We start from the raw sequence: 8001 nt of genomic DNA, 5'->3' as shown, positions 1-8001 counted from the left end.
CCTCTCCTTGCATCTTATGATATCCCTAATTTCCCTTGTTAGCCACGGTTGAGTCAACATTTTTGTTCTATTTTTTATGCCAAGCAGAGATGAACAAATTCTATAGTTCATCCATGCGATCTTTAAATGTTTGCCATTGCCTATCCACCGTCAACCCTTTGAGTAACATTCCACAATCAATCCTACCCAGCTCGCACCTCATACCATCATAATTTCCTTTATTTAAGTTCAGGACCCTAGCCTGTGAGTCTAATATTTCACTCTCCATGTTACTGAAGAATTCTATCACATTATGTTCGCTCCGCCACAAGTGGTCTCGAAAAACAAGATTGCTAATTAATCCTTTCTCATTACATAACACCCAGTCTAAGATGGCCTGATTTCTAGTTTATCCCTCGACATATTGGTCCAGGAAACCATCCTGTATACACTCCAGGAATTCCTCCTACACATTATTGTTACTATCTTGGTTAGCCCAATCTATATGTAGATTAAAGTCACCCATGATATCTGCTGTGCCCTTATTGCACGCATCTTTATTTTCCTGTTTAATCCCATCCCCAACCTCCACATGACTGTTTGGAGGTCTGTATAAAGCTCCCACTAACGTTTTCTGTCCCATGGTTTTTCTCAGCTCTTCCCATAGAGATTCTACATCATCAGAGCTAATATCCTTCCTTACAATTATGTTAATCTCCTCTTTACCCAGCAATGCTACCCCACCTGCTTTTCCTTTTTACCTGTCTTTCCTGAATATTGAATACCCCTGGATGCTGAGTTCCCAGCCCTGGTCACACTGGAGCCATGTTTCCATAATCCCAATCATATTATATCCGTTTACATCTATTTGCACATCTAATTCATCCACCTTATTATGAATGCTCCTCACATTAAGACACAAAGCCTACAGGCTTGTTTTTTAACACTCTCAGACCTAACTATTTATTTCTATTTCTGCCGTTAATTCATCTATCTTGTTCTGAATGTTGCGTGCATTCAGATAATGAGCCTTTAGTGTTGTCTTTTTGCTATTTTCCCTACTCTGACCCTGTTTGCTGGTGCGCTCTTATGTTTGTACGCTTTGTCCCATCCTCGCACACTCTGATTCTCATTACCCCTAAGCTACCTTGCATTTTGGCCTTCTCCTTTCGATTTAACTTTTTATGTTTCCCCTCACCTGAACCACCCCCCTGTCACACCGCCCCGCTATTAAGTTTAAAGCCCCATCTGCATCCCAGGTTATTCAATTCGCCAGGACACTGGTCCCAGCATGGTTCAAGTGAAGCCCGTTACAATGGAAGAAGCCCCTCTTTCCCCAGTACTGGTGCTTGTTCCCCATGAATTGAAACTCATTTCTCCCACACCAATCCTTGAGCCAGGCATGCATATCTCTGATCTGATTGACCCTATGCCAATTTGATCGTGGGTCAGATAGTAATCCAGAGATAATTACCATTGTGGTTTTGCTTTTTAATTAGGAGTCAGCTCCTGAAACTCATTTAGCAGAACCTCTTTCTTAGACCTACCTATGTCATTGGTACCTACGTGGGCCACGGCAACTGGATCATTCCCCTCGCACTTCAAATTCCTCTCCTGCCCCAATGAGATGTCCTTAAAATTGGCAACGGGCAGGCAACACACCCTTCTATAGTCACGCTCTTGGCTGCAGAGAACAGTGTCTATCCCCCTAACTATACTGTCCCCTTCCACTACTTCATTCGTTTTTACTCCCCCAACATGAATATCCCCCTGTACAACCGTGCTGTGTTCAGTTTACTCAACCTTGCTGCAGTCCCTGCTCTCGTCCACACAGGCAGCAAGAATGTCGTACCGGTTCGACAAGTGCAAGGGCTGAGACTCCTCCAATGCTATTCACAATATATATTAATGATCTAGACAAGGGAACTAGATGTAACATCTCCAAATTTGCAGATGACACAAAACTGGTTGGGCGTGTGTGCTGGGAGGAGGATGCCAAGAAACTCCAGGTTGATTTGGACAGGTTGTGTGATTTGGCAAAAGCATGCAATATAACGTGGATAAATGCATGGTTATTCACTTTGGTGGCAAAAACAGGAAGGCAGATTATTATCTGAATGGCAATAGATTGGGAGAGGGGGAAGTGAAAGGAGACCTGGGTGTCCTTGTGCGCCAGTTGCTGAAGGTAAGCATGCAGGTGCAGCAGGTGGTTAAGAAGGCAAATGGCATGTTGGCCTTTGTAGCGACAGGTTTCGAGTAAAGGAACAAGGGTGTCTTGCTGCAGTTGTACAGGGCCTTGGTGAGACCACATCTTGAGTATTTTGTCCAGTTTTCATCGCCTTATCTGAGGAAGGATGTTCCTTGGCATGGAAGAAATTCAGCGAAGATTCACCAGGCTGATACCTGGGATGGCAGGAATGATGTACGAGGAGAGATTGTCTCGATGGGGTTGTACTCGCTGGAGTTTCGAAGAATGAGAGGGGATCTCATTGAAACTTATAAAATTCTGACAGGACTAGACAGACTAGAAGCAGGAAGGATGTTCCCGATGGTCGGGGAGTCCAGAACCAGGGGTCACAGTCTAAGGATAAGGGGTAGGCCATTTAGGACAGAAATGAGGAGGAATTTCTTCACCCAGAGATTGGTGAACCTGTGGAATTCTCTACCACAGAAGGCAGTAGAGGCCAATTCATTAAATATATTCCAGAAGGAGTTGTATATATTTCTTAAGGCAAGAGGGATCAAGGGGTATGGGGAGAAAGCAGGGACAGGGCACTGAATTTGGATGATCAGCTATGATCGCATTGAATGGCAGAGCAGGCTCGAGGGGCCAAATGGCCTACTCCTGCTCCTATCTTCTATATTTCTATGTTTCTATGTTTAACTTCTGCATCGCTATACTTGCCTGAATCGTAGTCAGACCCTCTTGTCATTGACCACGTACCAAATCTGAAATATTTAACCTGAAGGTTGTGACTGCCTCCTGGAACAAAGAGTCCAAGTAACCTTCTCCGTCCCTGATGTATTGCAATGTCGAAAGCTCGGACTCCAGCTCATCCATTCAGAGCTGAATTTGTTCGAGCTGCAGATACTTACTGCAGACGTGATTGCTGTGGATCTCACTGGGGTCCACCAGCTTCCACTTGCTGCAGCTGCAGCACCTCACCTGCCCTGCCAACTCTATTGTATTTTCCTTAACAAATAAAATTGAAAATTTTTGAAATACTCAGTTGAATATTAATATTTTCTAATGCAAGCAATAAACTTGGATGAGATAATGAGGTTACCTGGTAATTCCTGTCAGCAGGGGCTGAATTCGGGGTTTGGAATTTCTGCTGGTATAATAACAAAAGGCTTTTGCTAATGCCCGGAGGTAAGTAGCACCGGGTCCAGTTCAATGGATTACTGCTTCTACAGAGTAGTAAAGTCGGAAATTCATTAACTCATCCAAGGCTATTACTTGGATTAGAAAATAGTAATAGTCAATTGAGTATATTAAAATTAGTTATATGCATTAGGTCTTTACTGTAACTTAGCCCACAGTCATAATTTAACCTTGTTGTTTATTTTTGTTATGCATCAAGCAGAACCTTTTACCCCCCACCTCACAGAATTCCCTCACTCAACAAATTTCCGATTTTGTTACTCTGTAGAAGCAGTCATCCATAGACATGGACTCGGTGCTACTTACCTCCATGCATTATTACACCAGCATCAATTCCAAACCCCTGAGTCAGCCCCTGCTGACAGGAATTACCAGGTAACCAGTTCTAGCTAGATACCGCATTAACTGTGCATAAGAACATAAGAACATAAGAAGTAGGAGCAGGAGCAGGAGTAGGACATACGGCACCTCGGGCCTGCTCCACCATTCAATAGGTTCATGGCTGGTCCGAATCTAGACTCTCGTCCACTTCCCTGCCCTCTCCCCATGACCCCTAACTCCCTTATCTGCTAGGAAACTGTCTATCTCTGTTTTAAATTTATTTAATGTCACAGCTTCCACAGCTCTCTGGGGTAGCAAATTCCATAGATTTACTTCCCTCTGAGTGAAGAAGTTTCTCCTCATCTCAGTTTTGAAAGGGCAAACCCTTATTCTTAGATTATGCCCCCTAGTTCTAGTCTCACCCATCAGTGGAAACATCCTCCCCGCATCCACCCGATCAAGCCCCCTCACAATCTTATATGTTTCGATAAGATTGCCTCTCATTCTTCTGAACTCCAATGAGTAGAGTCCCACCCTACTCAAACTTTCCTCATATGTCAACCCCCTCACCTCCGGAATCAACCGAGTGAACCTTCTCTGAACCGCCTCGACAGCAACTATATCAGCATGGTGGCATAGTGGTTAGCACTGTAGCCTCACAGCGCCAGGGACCCGGGTTCGAATCCGGCCTCGGGTGACTGTTTGTGTGGAGTTTGCACATTCTCCCCGTGTTTGCGTGGGTTTCCTCCGGGTGCTCTGGTTTCCTCCCACAGTCCAAAGATGTGCGGGTTAGGTTGATTGGCTATGATAAAATGACCCTAAGTGTTAGGGGGATTAAATACATGGGGATAGGGTGTGATATGTGTTGGTGTAGGGGTTACGGGGATCGGGTGGGATATGTGTCGGTGCAGGCTCGATGGGCCGAAATGGCCTCTATCTGCACTGTGAGGATTCTGTGATCTTTTCTTAAATATGGAAACCAAAACTGCACCTAATATTCCAGGTGTGGCCTCACCAATACCCTGCATAACTGCAGCAAGACTTCCCTGTTTATATATTCCATCCCCCTTGCAATAAAAGCCAAGATTCCATTGGCCTTCCTGATCACCTGCATACCAACTTTTTGTGTTTCATGCACCAGGACCCCCAGATCCCTTTGTACTGTAGCACTTTGCAGTTTCTCTCCATTTAGATAATATCTTGCTCTTTGATTTTTTCTGCCAAAGTGCATAACCTCACAATTTCCAACATTATATTGTATCTGCCAAATCTCTGCCCACTCACTTAGCCTGTCTATGTCCTTTTGCAGGTTTTTTATGTCATCCTCACTCATTGCTTTCCCTCCCATCTTTGTATTGTCAGGAAACTTGAATATGTTGCCCTCGGTCCCTTCCTCCAAATCGTTAATATAGATTGTAAAGAGTTGGCGTCCCAGCACTGACCCCTGCGGAACACCACTAGTTACTGATTGCCAGCCCGAGAATGAACCATTTATCCCCACTCTTTGTTTTCTGTTAGATAGCCAATCTTCCACCCATGCCAGTATATTACCCCCAATCCTGTGATTTCTTATCTTGATCAGTAATCTTTTTTGTGGAACCATGTCAAATGCCTTTTGGAATTGCAAATACACTACATCCACTGGTTCCCCTTTATCCACCCTGTATGTTACATCATAGAGTCATAGTCATAGAGTTTTACAGCAGAGAAAGAGGCCCTTCGGCCCATCGTGTCTGCGCCGCCCATCCAACCCTGCCCAGTCTAATCCCATTTTCCAGCATTTGGTCCATAGCCTTGTATGCAATGGCATTTCAAGTGCTCATCCAAATGCTTCTTAAATGTTGTGAGGGTTCCTGCCTCTACCATCCTTTCAGGCAGTGAGTTCCAGATTCCAACCACCCTCTGGGTGAAAAAGTTCCTCCTCAAATCTCCTCTAAATCTCCTGCCCCTTACCCTGAATCTATGCCCCCTTGTTATTGACCCCCCTACTAAGGGGAAAAGTTCCCCTTTATCTACCCTATCTATGCCCCTCATCATTTTGTACACCTCAATCAGGTCCCCCCTCAGCCTTCTTTGCTCCAAGGAAAACAACCCCAGCCTGTTTAGTCTTTCTTCATAGCTGAGGCGCTCCATCCCAGGTAACATCCTGGTGAATCTTCTCTGCACCCTCTCCAAAGCAATCACATCCTTCCTATAGTGAGGCGACCAGAACTGCACACAGTACTCCAGCTGTGGCCTCACCAGCGTTTTGTACAGCTCCATCATAACCTCCCTGCTCTTATATTCTATGCCTCGGCTAATGAAGGCAAGTATCCCATATGCCTTTTTAACCACCTCATCTACCTGTTCCGCTGCCTTCAGGGATCTATGTACATGTACACCAAGGTCCCTCTGACCATCTGTACTTCCTAGGGTCCTACGACTCATTGTGTATTCCCTTGCCTTATTTGTCCGCCCAAAATGCATCACCTCGCACTTTTCAGGGTTAAATTCCATTTGCCACTTTTGTGCCCATCTGACCAACCCGTTTATATCGTCCTGTAGCCTGAGGCTTTCCTCCTCACAATTTACCACCCCACCAATTTTCCTGTCATCTGCGAACTTACTGATCATACCTTTTACATTCTCATCCAAATCATTTATGTAGATCACAAACAACAAGGGACCCAGCATCGATCCCTGAGTTACCCCACTGGACACAGGCTTCCAGTCACAAAAGCCACCTTCGACCATCACCCTCTGCCTCCTGCCACTCAGCCAGTTTAGGATCCAACGCGCCAAGGCACTCTGGATCGCATGGGCTCTTACCTTCTTGACCAGTCTCCTATGCGGGACTTTGTCAAAAGCTTTACTGAAGTCCATGTAAACCACATCCACAGCATTTCCCTCATTTACCCCCCTAGTCACCCCCTCGAAAAATTCAATCAGATTTGTCAGACATGATTTACCCTTGACAAAGCCATGCTGACTATTCCCGATTAATCCTTGCCTCTCCAAGTGGAGACTAATTTTGTCCCTCAGAATTTTTTCCACTAATTTCCCTACCACAGATGTTAGGCTCACTGGCCTGTAATTCCCTGGTTTATCCCTGCTACCCTTCTTATATAATGGTACTACATTAGCTGTTCTCCAGTCCTCTGGTACATCCCCTGTGGCCAGAGAGGTTCTGAAAATTTGTGTAAGAGCCCCTGCAATCTCTTTCTTTGCCTCCCACAGCAGCCTGGGATGCATCTCGTCCGGGCCTGGGGATTTATCCACTTTTTGGCCTGCTAAAACCGTTAGCACCTCCTCCCTCTCGATGCTAATATGTTCAAGTCTGTCACAGTCACCTTGCCCGATTTCTATGTCTGCATCGTCTCTCTCCATAGTGAACACAGCTGCAAAAAATTCATTTAAAACCCCACCTACATCATCTGGCTCTACACACAGATCCTCAAAGAATTCGAGCAAATTTGTCAAACATGACTTCCCCTTCATAAAACCATGCTGACTCTGTCCTATTAAATTATTTTTATCCAAATGCTCTGTTACTGTTTCCTTAATAATGGACTCCAACATTTTGCCAACCACAGATGTTAGGCTAACTGGTCTATATTTTCTAGCTTTTTCTCTACTTCCCTTCTTAAATAAGGGTGTTACATTAGCAGTTTTCCAATCTGCTACTGGAAATAGCAGGCAGTTTTTTGACCACTGTGAAATAAACTACAAGATAAGGTTAAAGTTAAGTTAAACGCCAAATGTTAAATGCAAAACGTAATGACATTTTTGAAAGAGATCAACCCTTAACAATCCCTTCACTCACCAAATTCCCGAGTATAGTACTCTGCAGATGTAGTACTCCGTAGAACTGTAATAAGTGCAACATAAATAGTGCCTAACTCTACTTAAAGCTGCACAATGTATTCCTACACAACCATTACTACAGGTGTGGACCTCAGATTGAACGGATTCTATGCAGTCACCACTGGCCTGGTGGCAGATGCGATTGTACTTTTTCACATATGAGTTGCCTGCAGCCCGCCCCCCGACACCATTCCCCAACCCCGTAATTGTGAGAGATGCGAAATATATACATTCTGCATATAAAGCAATTCATGTGTGTGTGTGTGTGTGTGTGTGTGTGTCTTTATGTATACTTACAATCTATATTAATTATGGGACCGAGTGCAATATATCCAAGTTTGCTGATGATACAAAGCTAGGTGGGGAAGTAAGCTGTGAGGAGAACACAAAGAGCCATCAAAGGGATATAAAGAGGTTAAGTGAGTGGGCACTAATGTAGTAGATGGACTATAATGTGGAGAAGTGTGAGGTTA

This window comes from Somniosus microcephalus, unplaced genomic scaffold, assembly GCF_052327205.1.
Source record: "Somniosus microcephalus isolate GS21.2 unplaced genomic scaffold, FLI_Smic_1.0 unresolved_chr9, whole genome shotgun sequence".
In the NCBI taxonomy this organism is placed as follows: domain Eukaryota; kingdom Metazoa; phylum Chordata; class Chondrichthyes; order Squaliformes; family Somniosidae; genus Somniosus; species Somniosus microcephalus.
Note: the sequence above shows the minus strand (reverse complement) of the source record.